This window comes from Rattus norvegicus, chromosome 14 (genome assembly GCF_021556685.1).
Source record: "Rattus norvegicus strain SHRSP/BbbUtx chromosome 14, alternate assembly SHRSP_T2T, whole genome shotgun sequence".
In the NCBI taxonomy this organism is placed as follows: domain Eukaryota; kingdom Metazoa; phylum Chordata; class Mammalia; order Rodentia; family Muridae; genus Rattus; species Rattus norvegicus.
In genome coordinates, this window is record NC_141547.1 from 9,304,483 (window position 1) to 9,323,959 (window position 19,477).

The following is a 19,477-nucleotide window of genomic DNA, read 5'->3' on the forward strand; positions in this document are numbered from 1 at the left end:
AAACACTAAGGGAAACGCACAATCTGCACTTAGGAGTAATTGCATAATCACGGGGTCTGCACTTTGAAGTAATATAATAATCATAACGATAACGACAAACTAACGGAACTATTCAGTGCGAAGGACATAGAAGCACTTCATCAGACACTTTGTACAGTCACTGAACAGCGCACTACAAAGTAGGCACTGTTGAGCCCCTGACCGGACAGATGAGAAAAGAAAAGACGATGCCGTGTGGCTAGTCCACGTCATATCTACTTCAGTGACAGCAAAGGTTCCATTGCAGGCAAGCGGACTTCAGGTCCTCACAGCTAAGCTCTAATGTGTATTCCAACAGAATACGGACTTACCCTTTGTTCAGCAAACACAGGGGCTAAGCACTGTACCATGCTCCAGGGGTCCCTGTCCTTATGACATATATGTTACAGAGAGCACTAACACACACACACACACACACACACACACACACACACACACACACACACACCCCCAACACCCTCCCCACATAAATGAATGAATGCATTCAAATGTATGTATGTATATATGTATGTATGTATGTATGTATGTATATATTTGTGTATATGTATGCGTGTTCTGTGTACATATATGGTGCATTCCAGAAGACGGCATCAGATCCCATTACAGACAGTTGTAAGCCACCATGTGTTAGCTGAGAATTAAACTCCAGGACTTTAGGAAGAACAACCAGTGCTCTTTTTTAAAAAAATTTATTTATTTTATGTGTATGAGTGCTCTATCTGCATGTACACCTACACGCCAGAAGAGGGCATCGGATCCCATTACAGATGGTTGTGAGCCACCATGTGGTTGCTGGGAATTGACTCAGAGCACTTAACTATGGAGCCATTTCTCCAGCCCTGGACATGAAGAATTTAAGGGCAGCAATGTGACATATCAGGGAGGTGTCTTCTTTAGAGAACGGAAGACCTGGCAGAGGACACCTAAGAAAGAAGGAGCAGGGGAAGAGCGTCTGTGGACCTGGCGATACAGCTCGTTTGTAGAGTGTTTGTCTAGCATGCAGGAAAAGGGCAGTGTGAGCTCTAGCACCAGATAAATCACGCGTGTTAGCACACACCTGTCATCCCAGCACTTGGGAGGTAGAGGCTGGGGAAGCAGGGATTTAAGGTCATCTTCAGAGGCATAGTGAATTTGGCGTCTGGGCTATATGAGATCCTGTCTCAACAAAAGAAAAAGAAAAAGATTTCGAAAGTAAGAAGAACATTCTAGTAGCTAGAAGAAAGAGCCAAGGCAGAGTCTAGTATGACCAGCCCATGTCTTGGGAAAGAGAGTCATAAATGAAGCCAGGTGAGGGTGTCAGGGCCACACCCTGTAAGACCCTGCCAGGAAGTTTGGACTTTGTTCTGAATGCCTTGGGATGATAAGAGAGGGAGTGACAAGGTCTGTGAGTTTAATGGGCATAAGAGAGACTCAGACCACAGTTACAGGACCCTGGAGATTTCGAGCTACATTCGGGCCCACAAACTATCCTTTAAGGCTAGAGTTCTGGGAGGTTGTGCACCAAGGAGGAAGCCTACACATGGGGCAGGACCCTCAATGCGATTCCCATTGTCACAGCAACCTGCAGAGGCAGCTGCGCAAACACCAGAACATTGCAGCAGGCAGAAGGACGCCAAGCCTTCCTTCCTTCCTAAAGTCCTGGAGTTCAATTCTCAGCTAACACATGGTGGCTCACAACCGTCTCTAACAGGATCTGATGCCCTCTTCTGGAATGCACCATATATGTACACAGAACACTCATACTTACACACGAATACATACATACATACATACATACATACATACATACATACACACATACATACATCGGGTTTGAATCCTCCGTCTCCTTTCAGGTTTGGCCCCTTCCCTAACCACAGGGGCAAGAGCCACATGGATAACTTCCATTAGCACCCTAGCAACCGTCAGGTCCTCCCTTCCAGAGGGAGGATGTGTTCCCTCCTCCATGTACCAGACAGTGAGTGGCCTGACCTAGACTCCTGAGGAGTTTTCCTTCCTATGCGACTTGGGAGGGGCTTGTCTCATCTTCCTCTCCTGGGAACACCGGGAATACAGGTGGCAGGAGAAGGAGTGTTGTGTCCTCGAGCTGTCCCTTTATCCTCCGTTCAGGATGGCGGTGATCAGTCAAAACGTCCTACCGTTCTCTGACTCCATCGGTCACGGTAGAGAATCTGATGGATGCAGTGGGTGAGAGTGGGGGACTTGGGGAGTGGGAGATGGGCTCCTCTAGCTATTGTGAGAGAGCCAGTTCTACCCATGGAAATTAACTACCCATCCCACGATATGGAGGTTCCCTTTAAAGTAGAGAATAAAATTGTCATCCCTCCCCCTAGTAGTCTCACTTCTTTCATTGTTGGAAATCTAGGTCAGTGAAAAACAGGTGAGAGAAAACCATCCAGCAGAAGATGTCTTGGGAGAAGGAAACCAAGGGAGCAGAGGCAGACCTGACAGAAGGAGATGACTCTGCAGATGGCCCACTTCTCCAGAGGCTGCACAGTGTTCTCCGGATAGAGCAGAGACTTTCCCCCTCTCCTTAAAAAATAGAATTTTACATGTATTTGACTGCATTCATCCTTCCCCACAACTTCTCTGAGATCCATTCCCACTCATCTTTGGTGTTTGTCTGTTATTTATTTATTTATTTATTATTTATTTATTTTCTCTTTTTAACCATCAAGACCAATCTGGGCAACCCATATCTTCCTGGGTGCGTGGCCATTCACTGGAGTTTGGTTGACCTATCAGAGACCACCAGCCTAAAAGAAAACAGATTTTCTGCTTTCCAGAGCTGTCAATCACTGTCTTAGTCAGAGTTTACTGCTGTGCACAGACACCATGACCAAGGCAACTCTTAAGTAGACAACATTTAATTGGGGCTGGCTTACAGGTTCAGAGGTTCAGTCCATTATCATCAAAGAGGGAGCATGGCAGCATCCAGGCAGGCATGGTGCAGGAGGAGCTGAGGGTTCTACATCTTCATCCAAAGAAGCCAGGAGCAGATTGTCCTCAGGCAGCTAGGCAGAGGGTCTCAAAGCTCACCCCCACAGTGACACACTTCCTCCAACAAGGCCATACCTCCAAATAGCGTCACTCCCCGGGCCAAATATATTCAAACCACCACACTTACCAATATTACCTCAGCTGTGAGCAGAAGTTCATTCTTCCTTCCCCTCCCTCTGTGCTAATCACTGTCTACTGCCTCTCTAAGGAGGGGTGAGCTTCTACTTAGGTCTGGGTCACAGTATTTTTAATACTATATTCATTTAGCAGAATAACAGTTCTGGGTTCCTCTCTAGGGTCTATCACCTGCCTAACTAAAGCCTTGACAAAGGTGCTTGGATGCTCGTCTTGGGGCACGAACCAAGCAAAAGATGGTTGCTGACTTCTATGACATTCGTGTCACTGTTGCATCAATGCCAGACCTGTCGTCTCTGTAGTTCATAGCTGACCGTGACTTTTCTCCACCAGTAGAATGCACAGCACCTTCTAGAATCATGAAAGAGGGCCAAGCCAGTAGGGATGGACCTTGTAGGTGCGCACCAGCTTGCTTTCCCCATACCCTGTGGCTTACGTGTGTGATGTCTTCAGTAATAAGGATTTTACTGTCAGGTTCTAGAGGGTCACTGAGAGCGTTGGCAATAGCCCCCTGTAATGTCTGGGCTTTATAGATGATCCTCACTGGCCAGCACCTCCAGAAGAGAGGTAACCTGTTCCTGGCTTTAGGGATCTTATTTGTTATGTAGAATGTCTAGTAAGGCCATTTTCACTGAATTACAGCATAATTTCAGGTAGCTTCTACAGTAGTAAACTCCCATATGACTTTTTGAAAGGTCTTTACTGTTAGTTATGTCTCTCCTAACTCCCCCCACCCCACATCTTGTCCCAGCCTCAACCCAATTATCCCCTTCTGTTCCATGATTTCTCCTACACCCTGTTGTATCACAGTGTTCTAAATTTCCTTTCTTGGGAGCTCCCTTTCATGGCCCCGCATTAATTTCCTGCCCTCTGTGGGTATTCCAAACAAAACACATATATGTAGAGAGTCAAAGCTAATGAAATGAGAGGTACGAGAGAAAACACAGAATGTTTGTCTTTCTGGGTCTGAGTTCCTTCACCCAGAATGAGGGTTTCCAGTTTTATTCTTTTACTTGTGAATTTCGTAAGGTCATTTTCAGAATAATATTCTGTTGTGCGAGTGTCGTACATGCTCATTACCCATTCGTCAGCTGATGGACACCCAGGCTGTTTTCTGTATGAACAGGGCAGCAGTGACGTGGGTGAGCAGCTCTGTCTGTAGTGGATGTAGAGGCCTTTGGTAGACGCCCAGGTATAGCTGCATCATGTGGCAGACCTATTTCTAGCTTTTTGAAGAAGCCTCACATGGATTCTATAGTGGACGCACCAGTTTTCATACCACCATCGGAGGACACGAGTGGACATGTGCTCTGTTTCTCCACATCTGTGTCAGCACTCACTCATGCCCACATCCGTGTCAGCACTCACTCATGCCCACATCAGTGTCAGCACTCACTCATGTCCACATCCATGTCAGGACTCACTCATGTTCACATCCAGGTCAGGACTCACTCATGTCTACATCCGTGTCAGTATTTACTCATGCCCACATCAGTGTCAGCACTCACTCATGTCCACATCCGTGTCAGCACTCACTCATGTCCACATCCATGTCAGCACTCACTCATGTTCACATCCAGGTCAGGACTCACTCATGTCTACATCCGTGTCAGTATTTACTCATGCCCACATCTGTGTCAGCACTCACTCATGTCCACATCCAGGTCAGCACTCATCTTTTTTTTTTTTTTAAATCCTATCCATTCTGACTGGGGTAAGATGAAATCTCAAAGTAGTTCTAATTCACATTGTCCTGATGGCTAAGGATGTTGAACATTAAACACACAGAGACTCACAGACAAACACAGACAGAGACAGACACACATACATATCCACTCAGAGACAAGCACACACCCAGAGACAGACAGACAGACAGACACACACACGCATATGCAGGCACACAGACACGCACACATCCCCACACAGAGACAAACACACACACACACACAGACACACAGAGACACACACAGAGACAGATATACACATACAAATACACACACATATCCACACAGACACACACAGAAACATACACACGCAGAGGTAGCCACATACAAACACACAAACACACACACACATACAGAGACAGACACACAGACACACACAGAGATGCATATACACAGACACACACAGAGACATATTCACATAGAGAGGCATACACACAACATATATACAGAGACACACACAGACACACACACACACAGAGACAGACACACATACACACACAGAGATACACACACACACACACACACACACACACACACACTGTTCTTAGCTATTTGTATCTCTCTCTTTTGAGACCTCTGTTCAGTTCTGTGTTAAAGATTGTTCCGTGCTTTTAAATGGAGCTGTCCCTTTCCTGGTGTTTGGTTTTCGGCTCTTTGTATATTCTAGAGACCAACCGTCTTCCAGAGGAACAGCAGGTAAAGCTTTGCCCATTCTCGAGGCTGCCACTTCCCTTGACTGATAACGTCCTTTGCCACACAGAAGCTTCTAGTTTCACGCTTTCCCATGTACGTGCCATCAGCTTTAATGCCTGCACCATGTGTTACTGTTCAGAATCTCTGTTTCTGTACCAATTAGCTCAAGTGTATCCTCACCTCTCCATCCTTAGACTCGGGGCATCAAATCTTATGCCGAGCTCCTCCACCCGTTTGGAGGTGATTCTGATGCAGGGGCGAGACAAGGATCTAACTTAACTCTTCTACCAGCACCGTCCGCTGAAGATGCTGTCTTTTCGCCAATGCCTATGGCTGGCCCTTTGCCAATAATCAGGTGGCTTTGGCATCAATCCCATGCTACTGATCAGTGCGTCTGTTTTCGCACCAGTACTGTGCTCCTACTGTGTAGTATGGCTTGACGTCTGGATGGTGAGACCCCCAGTAGTATTTCTATTTTCTAAGATTGTTTTAGCGATTCTGGGTCCTTTATGTTTCATATGAAGCTAAATTTTTTTTTAATTCTGTGAAAATTGCATTGGAATTTTGCTAGGGATTGTATTGAATCTATAGATTTTTTAAAGCCATTTTTTCACAATATTAATCATACCAACAGGGAGGTCGTTCCATCTTCTGGTGTCTTCTTAGATTTTTTTCCTCCATTGCCCTAGAGATCCTGTCATGCAAGTCTTTTACTTTTACTTCCCTGACTCGGTTTATTCCAGTTTTTTCAAGGCTAGTTTGAATGATGTCAGTCCTCTGATTTCTTTCTTTCTACCATCTCATTATATCCAGAAAGGCTACTGGATACTTTTGTATCCTGCTTCGTTGCACTTTTGTATCAGCTCCAGGAGGGTCTGGGTGGAATCCTTAGGGTCCTTTAGGTTTAGAATAATGGCATCGGCAAATAGAATATTTTGACTTCTTTTCCTGTTTGTATCCCCTTGATTGACATACAGTATTGCCTTTCTGCTCAGGCTAAGGCTTTGAACACTATTGAACAGGAGGGGAAGGGGACATAGCTGCTTTGTTCCTGATTTTGGTGGAAATGCTACATTTGGTCTGTTTAGCTGAATGCTGGCTGTGGGCTTGTTAGATGGCCGTTTCAATGTTGTGTTGGCTGGTCTCTCCAGGACTGAAGGATCATGAAGGGATGCTGGACATGTGAAGAGAATTTTTAGGGGAATTGCTGGTGGCTAACCCACTTAACTCTGCCCCATTTTCCTTACCAATCTCTTCTGCCAGAATCCCCAACAACTACAGTCAGGGGTCCTGAGTTGCAAGGCTCAGCCCTTCTAACAATGGCGGAATGAAACCCAGATATCTGAGTGTGTCTTGTTGGTCTCTTTTCCCAGCGTGTTGAGGAAGACAGTTGCAAGGCAGTCTTTGACAGACAATTTCTTTCTCTACCTGCTGCAGGGCTGAGCTACAGGCTGTTACAGCGTGTCCCAATCCGCCAGCTGTCCTGACAGAGACACTTCTGCTGCTGCTTTCTAGATTTCCCAGCCTGCTGACGGGCCTGCACCTTGGATGATTTCTCCCCCCAGCTGCCTTCATTTGCATATTTCCTAAGTCAGATCTCATTGCGATCATTTTTACTTATATTTCTAATCTCTCTAGACCTATCTGTAACATCCCTGTCCCCACTGATGTCTGCTGCGGCTCCCAATTTAGAACTAGCTCGAAATGTTATTAACCAAACGTGTAACCCTTGCTTCTGCCGTTAATGAAGATCTCAATGAAACTGGGTCTCACAGTCAGGGTTTCCGCTACCTGCCTCATCCCCTCCCCTCATTAGACACTGGCTCCTGAATTAGCTGTTTTCACCAGCAGCCTCCTCTCATCACAGCTCAGGGCTATCAATTATCCTGCCCCAATTCCTCCTGGCTAACCTCAGGCCCCCTCATAGGAGTGTCCCAGGATGCTGTTGCTATGCCCATTTAGCTCTGAAGATAAACTATCCACAGTGTCACTGAATAAGCAGATTTAACTGATGGCGAGATTTACTGAACGTCATGTGGCGTGTGGACATTTCCAACCTTGCATTAGAAAACTACGGAAAAACCTAGAACCATCTGATTGTTCTCATCCAAGTTCCACCGAATCATCCCCTGTTTTTGGGTAACGCCCTTTGAGGTCACATAAACCATTACGGGCTTCTGAGGAATGCAGGGAGCTGTATAAGAAGTGGCCCTTGTCACGGGGGCCGATCGTCTAACAGAGCTGGCTGGACTGGTGGTGCATGCCAAGGAAAAAGTGTCATACAAGACATCATGGAATTAAATGCAATGGCTTCACACTGTCCGCTCTGGCTGCAGAAACACTGATACAGGCTGGGATGGCTGGAAAAAGTCTAATGTCACACGGGTTCTGAAAGGGTTCTTTGACCCTTTGACCTTTGAAAGATAAAAAGAATTTACCTAAGCAGAGACAGGGGGAAGGTGAGGGACACACTCAGGCAGAGGAGTGACTGTCGTGTGTTGTGTGGAGTGGTGGCACGGTTACGACAGTGCATGGAGAAGTAAATTGACAGGCTTCAGTGTGGTTTGGATCCAGTACTCAGCGTGCCATCGGTGTATACACATGTGTGTGCATGTGTGCACACATGTGCATGTGTATGTGTGTGTGCATGCGTGTGTGCAAGTATGCACACATGTGCATTCATGGGAAGGCCAAAGGATAGCACCTGTAATCTTCTGCAATTTCTGTCCAGCCTATTTTTAAAGACAAATTTTCTCACTGCATCGGAGCTCACCTATTCAGCCGGACCGGTTGGCCAGCCCGAGACTGGGGTCCTCCTGTCTTTACCTCCTGAGGGCTGGGATTACAAGCATGCACTGTGGTGCCTCGGTTTTTAATGAGGGTATTGGTGGCCTGAACTCAGGTCTGCAAGCTCTCCCAGCAAGCACTTTACCGAATGAGCCATCTCCTCAGCCCCAACTAAACGTCATATTTTTAAGATGAACCTTGAAAGATGCACACAATTTATCCAGACAGAAAAAGCAGGAAAGATGCAGCACAGACTTGTGGGAGAGGGAGTGGCCCTCACTTCCGGTGTGACAGCGTCCTTACAGCGTGCCTCATTGGAGGAGTAAGCGAATAGCTAAAGCACGCAGCAGACCCAACACTCCACATGACACACGTGACATTTTTTGATTGTTGTTAGATCTTGAACGCACTGTGTTCAAAACCAAAGTCAGAACCCCAAAGTGTTTCTCAACTACGTTTCCCCCCACCACAAATATGTCAGCCACAACTTCACCATTTCTCTAGCCAACCTCTCATCCCGTTCCTTTATTTCTACTGTGCACACTTCTTATCTCTAGTTCAAGCCACCATCCTGGGCGGGGATGCAACTCATTGGTAGAGTGCTTTGCTAGCAGGTGTAAGGCCCTGGCTTTGATCCCTGCACTGAGAACTGAAAACCTCCTGCTTGTTTTTTTTTTTTTGCCTCAGTACTCACCAGTCTCTTGTTGCAACCAGGGAGGATTGTTGAGAATTAACCCCTTCTCTAGCAAACCAACCAACCAACCAACCAAACAACCAAGCAACCAACCAACCAACCAAACACCAAACCAAAAACCCAAAGAGTTTCAGTGGCTTAGCCTTGCACGTGGGTTCAAATCCAGTCTCCTTGTTCAGTTTAGGAGCCTATGAATGTTCAGGCTTTTGCATACCAATTCTCTGTTTTTGCCCCAATTTAGTGTACCCAATTCGGTTCAAGAGTGCTACTAACCCAGTCATCTGTATGAGGACTTCAGACACCAGATGAAAGAACTCCAGAGTAACAATAGAGTCTCAGCTATACTACTCATTAGCCATCGACAAGCCCAGGGCTTCCCACAACCGTCTAGCTTCAGTAAAAAGTCACTGGAGTGGCCCAGAACTCAAGAAAGTGAAGGGCTCAGCTTTCCTACAAAGGGTACAATGAGATAGCCACATCCGGTAAGGTCTGGAAGAGTCCACAGGTCAGAGCTGCCACCCCCTGTCCCTGTGGGGTCAGGAGCCTCACCTTTCTTGAACATCGATGTGCTCACCAACCGGCGAGCTCCACCAGCCTTCCGTGTCCAGAGATGTTACCAGGATTTTATTGCTTTGGCAGATTGATGAAACCATGTGTCCGGTGACCAAATTCAACCAACGCTGCCCTTCCCTTTCAGTGTCAAACCCCAAATCATCTAATTGGTCCTTCTGGTGATCTGTCCCCACCTTGAGGCACACACACACACACACACACACACACACACACACACACACACACACACGAGAGTCACTTCTTTATCATGACAAAGACTACTCTAGCAATAAGCCCGCCAGAGCTTCTCAAAGCTCTGAGCTAAGAACCGGGAACAACGACCACCTTTATTCCTCATCAGAGTCTGTCTTCTTCTTCCCCAGCCTGCCCTAGCTCTGTGCTGCAGACCCCTGATTTGAAAGTCCTCCCTTCTCAGATGCTGTCACCAACTCTCCCTCTCCTCAGCTCCCCTCAACCCGAGGGCTACAGGGTGAGAAAGGCCTGTCCTGTCCCCATTGACATCCCTGTCAGCTAATCATCTGCCTCGTGCGTGGGTGGGTGGCTCCAGCCTGAGTCTGCACCGTAGTGGTGTTTACTACGTTTGCTTTGTGCTTGTTTTATCTTCCGTAGAACTCAGCTTCCCCCAAGACAGTCTGGATTGCCCTTATGTTGTCTGTCCGTGTAAAACCAAACATAAATATTTGTCACACTGAACGCTAACGTGGAGGCGATAAGAATAACAGGGCCAGATCTTCAAAGGGGAAGATCACTGACTGCTGCAAAGTTCAGCTTTTATGGGAACAGCGGTAGCTTGTCACACAATAAGCAAGAGTGTGGTGTGGGGAATGTGAATGGTGTGGAGAACGACTGCGGGAGCACTCTCTCGCCGTGCTGATGAAAGGACCGTGTCTGGAGGCGGGTACAAAGCCACCACAGGAGCCACAGACAAGGATGAAAGCCAGAGGCTTCACAGAAGGATGCCTTTGAAATGCTTCGCTTCAGCCTTAACTTTCATTTAGAAATCATTCCTGTTTAAAACTTGAATTTCGATGCTCTGGGAAACGGGAAAACCTCATAAAGGGCGTCTGTATCTCCTGCCCCTGGACGAGCGTCTGTATTTCCTGCCACTGGACGGACTAACGATTAGTACCTCGTCTCAGGTGCTTACTCTTCTTCCCTCGTTTGTGTGTGCATGCATTCATATGTTTTCTTTGAAATCTTTTGAGACTGCGATAAACATCCCGCTCTTTCTTTTCTGCGAACCGTCAGAGCGCATTTCCTGGTAACAAGACAACAAAGACAGCGCACTTATCAAGTCCAGCAATTTAATGATGCGGCACTAATCAGAGGCTTAATCCACGACTGTAAGAGTGAGTTGTGATGCCTCGCTCTAATCTTTTAGAATGGAAGGGTCTCTCAGTCTTTTCTTTGATCTTACTGTTGGTATTCTGTCTAAGCTCCACCCCCACAGTTACCTGGCAACAGCCAGGTATGCTCCGCCCCACAGTTGCCTGGCAACAGCCAGGTATGCTCCGCCCACAGTTGCCTGGCAACAGCCAGCTGTGCCTGACCATAAAGAGGTCTGTTTGCCCCCTCCTCTCTCTCTTACTCCTCTCTTGCTCTCTCTTGCTCTTCCTCTTCTCATGCCCTCTTTGTCCCTGTCCCATCTCTCCCCATCCTCTCTCCTTTTCCCTCATGTGCCCATGGCTGGCCTCCTTCCCTCTCCTCTCCTCCTCTTCTCTCATTAAACCTCTCCACGTGGAACCATGTTGGTTTGGTGTGCTTTGTCCGGGCGCAGGCCGAGACCTAACACTTACGATGTTGAAGTCTTTGGAATGGACTTGCCAAGGCCAGCTTCCTCGTAGAATGGCTCAGTTAGGGTTTGCTAATATTCAGGGTGTGCCTTTGTGGGCAGGAATTCTGCTCGAGAGATCTCGCGTTCTTCTCAGCTTTAAGCGAGAGGTGCATGATCCCTCCTCGCTATGTTCTGGCGGCACAAACTTCAATCGCTTGGTGATGGTGGCCTCTGCCAAGTTTCTGTGCTGAAGATGTCGTGACGAAATGGGCGAGCCCTGCAACGCCTCAATGTAAAAGAGACCGTGTAAAAATTCATCCAATTTTTAACCCAATAGTTTTAGCTTACATTGGCAATGCTTCCTAAATCAGTTATGGCCCCCACAGATGCAAAATGGGGATTTGCAGCCATTATTCCTACTGCGTCTGTTGGGTGGCATTCTCCTGAAAGGTTTATGTTTCGGTTGTTGCTGCTTATTTTGGGCCCATGAACTCTTATTAAATAAATTATACTTAATGGCTGTTGTCATTCATTTTAACCGCGTGTGGGCACCCTAGTTTATTCTGCTTGAGGCGTTACAGATAAATTGATACCCCGCGTTTGACCTCATCCATCCAACCTATTTTTTTCCTTTCTTCTCAGTGCTGAGGATTAAATCCAAGGCCTTGTGCCTACTAGGCTAGCGCTTTACCTCAGGGCTGCACCCCTTGCCCAAACCCTCATGTTCAGACGAGTTCCCCAACCCCACAATAGCATTTGTCAATTCCACAGGACTGTTCCCGCCCTCAATCTGCATCAGCCATTTCTCCCAAGTTCCTATTCCTATCAGTGGGGGAGAGTATTTGAAGACCTGGGAGCCAAGCATGCTCATTGCTATTGGAACACCAGACCACTGCCTTAGTCTTGTTTCTTTTTGCTGTAATAAAACAGCTGGTAAATGCAACTTCAGGGAGCAAGGGCTTACTTGGCTAACGATCCTTGGTTTCAGTTCGTCCCTGTGGTCAAGGGTGCAGGAAATGAACATAGCTGGTCTCATCGTATTCACAGTCAAGAGCAGGGAGCACTGAACTGATGAGTGTGTGCAAATGCTCACCTCACTTTCTCCCAGGTGCTTAGGGAATGGTGCCGCCCACAGTGGGGGTAGGGCTTTCCCCTGCAATTGATGTAGTCAAGATAATTCCCAAGAGACATGCTCACAGGTCCACCTCACTGAGATGCCTGTCAGGGTGGTTCTTGATTGTGTCAAACTGACAATTAAAACTAACCACCGTGGCCACTCTTTTTTCTACCAGACTTTTTACAAGTAAAGAAAAAGGAGATCTGGCTCAGGAGAATAGAATTACAACCACTCCCCTGACAAACAATTCCTCTCAACCTGGACATGGAAATTTTCATGAAAGAGCTGCCAGAGACATTTTTGTTGATTACTTTTTATTCTTTGAAAATTTCACACATATGTACAACATATCTTGATCATCATCCAGCCGCTACCTACCTCAACTCACCTTGTATCCCTAGTATATCCCCCTCCAAACTTCATTGTCTTCCCCTCCCCGTCCCTCTCCCCTCCCCCTCCCCATGCCCTCCCCTTCCCCTCTTCTTCCTTTTCTTCCTTTCTTCATCTTCTTACTCTTCGTCATCTTCTTCTTTGTCTTCCTCCTCCTCCTCTTCTTCTTCTTCCTCCTCCTCCTCCCCCTCCCCCCTCCTCCTTTTCCTCCTCCTCCCCCTCCTCCTCCTCCTCCTCCTCTTCCTCCTCCTCCTTCTTCTTCCTCCTCCTCCTCCTTCTTCTTCCTCCTCCTCCCCTCCCCCCCCCCTCCTCCTCCTCCTCCTCCTCCTCCTCCTCCTCCTCCTCCTCCTTCTTCTTCTTCTTCTTCTTCTTCTTCTTCTTCTTCTTCTTCTTCTTCTTCTTTTTCTTCTTCTTCTTCTTCTTCACAATTCGACATGATGCTGCCTATCCACGTCTGAGTGTGGGGTCTTCCACTCAGACATGGGTGATCTATCAGTAGCCGCTCCTCAAAGAAAACTGATTCTCCCACTCCCAGCAGCCACCAAGAGCCAGGAGCTCCCCAGCTAGAACTGAGGACTTGTGAGTCCTTCCCCTATCCATTCAAACCAGCATTGGCAAAAACATTTAAAATGCTTCTGTGGGGCTGGAGGGTGGCCCGTTTTATAAGACGCCTGTTGTGTAAGCATGAAGACCCAGGTTTGAATGCCCAGAGGCCGCTTTAAAGACTAGGCAGAGTGTCATATGCCTGTCACCCAGCAGGGGGGTGGGACTAGAGGCAGGAGGGAAGGACAGGTATATAGAAAGCTCACTGGCCAACTGAGTAGCAGGATTGGTGAGCTCTGGATTCAATGAGATACTCTGCCTCAAACATAGTAAGGTGGGGAGAAACTGAGGGAAGACACCTAAGGCTAGCCTCTGGCTCCATACATATATGCGTAGCCCCCTCCCAATGACATGCCTTTAAAGAGAATCATCCGGTAGTGCCAGCTTATGCCTTTAATTCCAGGAAACTGAGGCAGGTGAATGACTGCAAGTTCGAGGCCAACCTGGGCAACATAGTGAATTTGAGGACAGCTTGGGTGACACAGTGAGGCTTTTCTCTAAACACTGTAAAAAAATCTGACATCCCTTTACTTCTTCACAGACTTTAAAACTTTGTCAGCAAACACCTTTCGAGCCACTTAGATCGGCCTTTAACCTTTCCCCAGCTTCTAAGTAGTCCCAGTGTAGGTGGAAAATCCTACGAAAACAAGTGCTAGTAGCCGGCAGCCAGACTCTCAGAGCCACCTGCCAGATGGTGGACACCTGCGCCAGGCCCCGGTGGGGACCTTCTGGACTAGTTTTACCAGGCTGTAAGCATTGTCTGTAAGTGAGTTAGTGCTGACCCAGTATTAACGGTGGGGAAAGCGTCGAAGGCTCTCCCAGTCTAATCCGTACAGCGTTGGCACATGAGCTGGGTCGGATTAAACTCAGAGCCTGAGACGATTGATTTCCAGTGGCTCCCAGCTCCCAGGAGGTGGGCAGTGAGCCTTTTCCTATTTGACTTCTTGATGGAAGGATGCCTTTGCCCGGAGTGCAGGCACTCACTCACGCACGCAAGCCCTTCCCTCTCCCAAACCTGCCTGTCTCAGCAGATATTTTGACACGTTGGGTCTGGTTTCCTTTTCACGACTTACAGGAAGCACAGACGAGCTATGAATAAAAGTGGAATTCCCTTTGGCTGGGTTTTGATCCCACCTGGAAAGTTCTTTTGGACTTGTAAGCAACCAGAAAAATTGAATTAGAGGACACAACAGCCACACCGCGTCTGCTCAGAAGCCAACATCTGTTTCCAGGGGTGCCAGGGGAACCCCACGCGCTGATCTGTTTTCATCTCTGGGAAAGAGGCACGCTCTGAGCTGTGCGAGGCGAGCCCAGAGCTGTGTGCAGCCTGCCTTCCTCCTGTCAACAGTGGGGACCAAATGGCCTCGTAACTGCCGAGTGGAGCGTGAGACGAAAGAACACACGGCTTGTTTTCTTTCGAGGCTGGGTCTCGCCGAAGCGCAGGTTGGTCTTGAACAAATGGTAATCGCACGTTAGCCTTCAGGAGTGTGACAGCACACCCAGCAGGAATTTGATCACGAAATAAAGCAGGAGAAAAGCGGTCTCAGTCAGGCGGGCTGCTTCAGACTGTGCTTTAGGGCAGCTTTTGAGGTGCACTGCTTTTGCTCATCCCCTGTGGCTGTGAGGAGTGAACGACGTGGAGGAGAATCTCTAGGCGACCAGCTTTGTTCACCGGGGACCTTGCTTGTGGGCCTTATTCCTGACAGGCAGCACAGTCTAGGGCAGAGGGCCGGGTTAAGACAATGCCCTGCACCCCAACAGGGTTGGCATTAGAACTACGAAAACATACAGGGGCGGGAACACGAAGAAGCTCACTGATTGGCTGACTCTCAGTGCTTCATGGGGGGGGGCACAGGACATGGCTCACGCTGAGCTGGGATCATTCTTTCATATGTTTTTCTTTCTTGATTGTGTTTTAATTTTTAAAAGTGTCGAGCTCAAAAAACTTTCAAGGAAGGTATATTGAGCCACTGTATAACTTTTACCTATGGTCTCCAGCTTTAAACTTTCGGTTGAATTTTGAATGTTTGGTATGTGTGCGTGTGTGCGTCTGTGTGTAGGTTTGTGTGTGAGTATGTTTGTGTGTGTTTGCACATGCGTGTGTGCGTGGGTTTGTGTTTGCGTGCGTGTATATATTTGTGTGTGTGTGTGCATGTGTGTATTGTAATAAATAATATAAATAAAATATGAGACACCACCCTACACTATGGCCAGCACTGTAAGGCCATGTGGTATCGGTGGGGTGTTTTCATCTCAATCAGCAAAACCTCTCTACCCGACTGACTAAGTACTCAATTTCCATCCCACTATACTCCCTGGGCCCTACAGCAATCTCACCGCCATGGCTAGCCCCATCAGCCACCATCCATCTAGTTCCCAAGGTGGGTCACTGCCATGCCAGTCCCATACAGAGACCGCCCATCTCATGGCTCTCTGCTGTGAACTCTGCTCACATTCCCAGCATCTGCCCCCTGTGGTTACTGTCACAATTCCCAGTATCCTGGTAAAATCAAAACTCTAGAAGCTTGTAATTTATCAATCAGATTTATATCGGTAAATTTTTACCCCACAAAACGTCCACACAATAAATTCAGAGCCAATTAATACTGATATAAACTGCCCACCTAGATAAGACAAATTGTCCTATAAAAAAATCATCCCTTATGAAATATTCTTAGCTACCTGTGGCCCTTTAAGGCCACACAGATCTGAGTCGTCCTTCTCTGCCTCCATTTTGGTTCTTCTTCTCATCTCTCATCTGCTCCTGCCTTTCTTTTTCACTGTCCAATCACAGGCCTTGCCTTATCTTGTGCCCGCACTCACCTGCATATAGACATCAATCCACATGTGTGTTTGTGCATGCGTGCGTGTGTGCATGTGTGTGCATATGTGTGTGCATATGTGTGTGTTTATGTGTGTGCATGTGTGTGCATGTATGTGTATGTGTGTGTGCATGTGTGTGCATGTGTGTATGTGTGTGTGCGTGTGTGTGCATGTGTGTACATGTGTGTATATGTGTGTGCATATGTGTGTGTATGTGTGTGTATGTGTGTGTGCATGCGTGTGTGTATTGTGTGTGCATGTGTGTGTGCATGTGTGTGTATGTGTGTGTGCATGTGTGTGTGCATGTGTGTGTATGTGTGTGTATGTGTGTGCGTGTGGGTGTGTGCATGTGTGTGTGCATGTGTGTGCATGTGTGTGTGCATGTGTGTGTGCATGTGTGTGTATGTGCATGTGCATGTGTGCACACAGAAGCATCTTTTTCTAAGCTATCAGGAAGTTAGTTACACGCTCACCTCTTTACGTCTCAACACTGCACATCTGAGTACAAGTGCATTCCCTCCGTATCACAGAACAGCAGGCAAACTAGGAGACCTGATCATCATAGGACTATTATCTATCATACAGACCACGTTCAATGCCCACCATCAATGTTTAATTTTTGGAAGATTCTTATTAAGCATCTTTCCTCTGCTTTGTAGTCCTGGCCATAGAACCCAGGGCCTTCGTGCCAGGCAAGTACTCTAAACTGGAACTTTTCGGTTCAGCAAGATAGGGACTTTCCAACAACGACGTGCTCCCTAACATTACAAGAGAGCAAGCATCTGACGTCTGACAGCATCGATGACACTTCCATTTGCAGATGATAATTAACAGAGAACCAGACCCAGTCAGAGCTCAGGCGAGGAGAGATTGCAGACCGCTCAGCCCTAGATGGGACGTCTATACTGCACCCCCTCTTCCAGGAGGGCTCAGAGATCATTGCTAAAGGGGGGCAGACGGTGTGTGGGCTGGAGACAGTGGGTGGCTACAAAGACACAGTGTGTTCTGGACACGCAGGGAAGCTGTACACGTGGACTCACAGTGGTTGTGACACTGTCTGTGACCTGCGCAAGCCCACACCAGACCAAATCCCATGGGGACAGGGCATGCAATCCCATGGGGTCCGGACATGAAATCCCACCCTGGGGAACTACTGGCAGTTCGTGGCTGCTGGGAGAGGGAAAGGCAATGTTCCCTAAGATTGTTGCCCCTGGTTAGTTGACACTGTGCTACTGGAAAGCCTCTCATCCAAGAGTCTTTGGGCAACACTAATTGGTCTTAATGGGCTTTTTAGTTACTTTTCTACAGTGATAAGCTGTAACCAAGAGAACTTATGAAAGAGAGGGTTTAACTTGGCTTACGGTTTCAGAGGATTGGAGTCTATATGGCAGCCAAGAGCTAGCAAGAGCTAACCGAAAATGGCGGACTTGGATCGAGTCTTTTGAAACCTCGAAGCCCACCCCAGTGACAGACTTCCTCCAGCAAGACCGGATCTCCTAATCCTCTCAACCCACGCATTAACCGAAGACCGAATTAATTCAAACCTGTGAGGCTGTAGGGACTTCCTCATTCAAACCATCACAACAGCTTTAATTTTTTAAAAGGACACAGAGGGTGTGGGAAGGGAGAAGTGGATAGGTCTGGGAAGAGCTGAATGTTGAGTGAATATAACCCAAACAGTTCCCTTAAGGAACTGATAGAATATTCTTAAAGTGTATATAATAAAGGTTTAGGAAATGAAAACTAAAAAGAGGATCCCCTACATCCTGGAGAATCCCCTTCTCATCCTGGAGAAACATGGTCAAGTTCACCTTATAGTTTCCTTCTCTTTTCCTATGCGTAAACACACGTTTTGTTAAAAATGGGTTAACAACACACATACAGTTTTGAAATTTTCACAGGACCGCTTTGATGGTCATTCTGTCATCACACAATATCCATTTTGTTAAAATTTTAGCCACAAAACCAATCGGCCTTTAGTCACCACAGAGCATAAGAGGAAAGAGAAAAAGCATTTCTTCTCATCTCCGCCTTCCAATTTTCTCTCTTGAAGCGGCTCTGAAATGTTTCTTAACCATTTCTTTCCAGAAACTCTCTATGTGTACTTTATTGTGCATACGTAGAGAAGCACACTCTCTGCTGTATGAGTGGTACTTACTTGATTAATATATCACAAATCTACTATGTGGAATCTCAAGAGTTTCCCCCAAATTCCCACCCCAGTGACTATTCTTGTGGCTGGGTGTTTGTATACAGACACAACTCTTCCCTTAAGCCAGCGTCCGGAAGAGGATCTGCTATCTTTTTTTAATCTTTATTAACTTGAGTATTTCTTATTTACATTTCGATTGTTATTCCCCTTCCCGGTTTCCAGGCCAACATCCTCCTAACCCCCCCTCCCCTTCTACATGGGCTTCCCCTCCCCATCCTCCCCCCATTACTACCCTCCCCCCAACAATCCCGTTCACTGGGGGTTCAGTCTTGGCAGGACCTAGGGCTTCCCCTTCCACTGGTGCCCTTACTAGGCTATTCATTGCTACCTATGAGGTTGGAGCCCAGTGTCAGTCTTTGGGTAGTGGCTTAGTCCCTGGAAGCTCTGGTTGGTTGGCATTGTTGTTCATATGGAGTCTCGAGCCCCTTCAAGCTCTTCCAGTCCTTTCTCTGGAGGATCTGCTATCTTAAATGTCACAGACCACGTAAGAACATCTGCCAGTCAGCCCTGCCAGTCGGTCCTTTGTGCTGGTTTTGCACTCATACCAGCAGGCAACACACACACACACACACACACACACACACACACACACACACACACACACACACACACGAGCCTCACTGTACAGCGCTGGTGTAGCGAGCGCTGTCTGGACTGGAGCTCACCATGAAGACCAGATTGGCCTTGAACTCTCAGACGCCTGCCCCTCTCTGTGTGCATGTACCATAGCCTCCAAGGCAGCACTGAATTCTTTTTTTTTTCTTTGTTCTTTTTTTCGGAGCTGGGGACCGAACCCAGGGCCTTGCGCTTCCTAGGCAAGCGCTCTACCACTGAGCTAAATCCCCAACCCCCAGCACTGAATTCTTAAAACCTTGGAAAAGTGAAGTGCAAGATGTCTGTGGGAGCTATGAGT

General features: G+C 47.3%; 1 long non-coding RNA gene across 3 annotated transcripts; it reads right to left on the minus strand.

Annotated features, from left to right (window-relative positions):
• Positions 1-10,376: 10,376 nt before the first annotated feature.
• LOC148001216 (uncharacterized) lies at positions 10,377-15,321 on the minus strand. Of its 3 annotated transcripts, none has more exons than XR_015636871.1 (3): positions 14,549-15,321; positions 11,442-11,705; positions 10,377-10,903 (listed from the first exon to the last, which is right to left on the minus strand). It is a non-coding gene; the product is annotated as an uncharacterized LOC148001216 (long non-coding RNA). The 3 variants fall into 3 exon arrangements; XR_015636870.1 differs by having other exon boundaries at positions 14,664-15,278; XR_015636872.1 differs by having other exon boundaries at positions 11,442-11,696; positions 14,664-15,240.
• Between the last annotated feature and the right edge of the window lie 4,156 nt (positions 15,322-19,477).